Source organism: Hippoglossus stenolepis, chromosome 15 (assembly GCF_022539355.2).
Source record: "Hippoglossus stenolepis isolate QCI-W04-F060 chromosome 15, HSTE1.2, whole genome shotgun sequence".
NCBI lineage: Eukaryota > Metazoa > Chordata > Actinopteri > Pleuronectiformes > Pleuronectidae > Hippoglossus > Hippoglossus stenolepis.
The window spans coordinates 32,213-34,286 of record NC_061497.1 but is presented as its reverse complement, the minus strand read 5'-3'; positions in this window follow the sequence as shown (position 1 = coordinate 34,286).

The window sequence follows — 2,074 nt, the reverse complement described above, 5'->3', positions numbered from 1 at the left end:
ACTTTTGTCTCAGCTGCTGACTGCACAGAGGGCCTGTACTGAATGGACACTGAAAAGGGCCACTGTCTGGGCCCCTTAGCAGCGAGAGGTCTGAAATTTTGGATGAGCTCTCCCCTGCGGCCCTTGGTTGCTCAGCCCGGTTTTCAAAGTTCTGCCAGTTACAGTTCCAAAGATGATGCCAGAGTCCAGTTGATCCTGAAATCCACACAGGTGCAGTTTGGGCCCCGAACCACCCAGGGACCCCAGATTCGCAGCAGAGCTTAAGCCCTGCACCCAGGATGTGCATGAAAATCTGGTGGCTCTACCTCAACCAGAAGAAAAAACACCTCTAAATTTTATCTAAGCTGCTGACTGCACAGAGGGCCTGTACTGAATGGACACTGAAAAGGGCCACTGTCTGGGCCCCTTAGCAGCGAGAGGTCTGAAATTTTGGATGAGCTCTCCCTGCGGCCCTTGGTGGCTCAGCCCGGTTTTCAAAGTTCTGCCAGTTACAGGTCCAAAGATGATGCCAGAGGCCAGTTGATCCTGAAATCCACACAGGTGCAGTGGGCCCGAACCACCCAGGGACCCCAGATTCGCAGCAGAGCTTAAGCCCTGCACCCAGGATGTGCATGAAAAATCTGGTGGCTCTACCTCAACCAGAAGTAAAAAAACACCTCTAACTTTTATCTCAGCTGCTGACTGCACAGAGGGCCTGTACTGAATGGACACTGAAAAGGGCCACTGTCTGGGCCCCTTAGCAGCGAGAGGTCTGAAATTTTGGATGAGCTCTCCCCTGCGGCCCTTGGTTGCTCAGCCCGGTTTTCAAAGTTCTGCCAGTTACAGTTCCAAAGATGATGCCAGATTCCTGTTGATCCTGAAATCCACACAGGTGCAGTTCGGGCCCCGAACCACGCAGGGGCCCCAGATTCGCAGCAGAGCTTAAGCCCGGCACCCAGGATGTGCATGAAAATCTGGTGGCTCTACCTCAACCAGAAGTAAAAAAACACCTTTAACTTTTGTCTCAGCTGCTGACTGCACAGAGGGCCTGTACTGAATGGACACTGAAAAGGGCCACTGTCTGGGCCCCTTAGCACCGAGAGGTCTGAAATTTTGGATGAGCTCTCCCCTGCGGCCCTTGGTGGCTCAGCCCGGTTTTCAAAGTTCTGCCAGTTACAGTTCCAAAGATGATGCCAGAGTCCAGTTGATCCTGAAATCCACACAGGTGCAGTTCGGGCCCGAACCATGCAGGCCCCAGATTCGCAGCAGAGCTTAAGCCCGGCACCCAGGATGTGCATAAAAAATCTGGTGGCTCTACCTCAACCAGAAGTAAAAAAACACCTCTAACTTTTGTGTCAGCTGCTGACTGCACAGACAGCCTGTACTGAATGGACACTGAAAAGGGCCACTGTCTGGGCCCCTTAGCAGCGAGAGGTCTGAAATTTTGGATGAGCTCTCCCCTGCGGCCCTTGGTGGCTCAGCCCGGTTTTCAAAGTTCTGCCAGTTACAGGTCCAAAGATGATGCCAGAGGCCAGTTGATCCTGAAATCCACACAGGTGCAGTTTGGGCCCCGAACCACCCAGGGACCCCATATTCGCAGCAGAGCTTAAGCCCGGCACCCAGGAGGTGCATGAAAAATCTGGTGGCTCTACCTCAACCAGAAGGAAAAACACCTCTAACTTTTGTCTCAGCTGCTGACTGCACAGAGGGCCTGTACTGAATGGACACTGAAAAGGGCCACTGTCTGGGCCCCTTAGCACCGAGAGGTCTGAAATTTTGGATGAGCTCTCCCCTCGGCCCTTGGTGGCTCAGCCCGGTTTTCAAAGTTCTGCCAGTTACAGGTCCAAAGATGATGCCAGAGGCCAGTTGATCCTGAAATCCACACAGGTGCAGTTCGGGCCCCGAACCATGCAGGGGCCCCAGATTCGCAGCAGAGCTTAAGCCCGGCACCCAGGATGTGCATGAAAATCTGGTGGCTCTACCTCAACCAGAAGTAAAAAACACCTCTAACTTTTGTCTCAGCTGCTGACTGCACAGAGGGCCTGTACTGAATGGACACTGAGCACAAGCAATACGAATTGAACGAAGTACATCA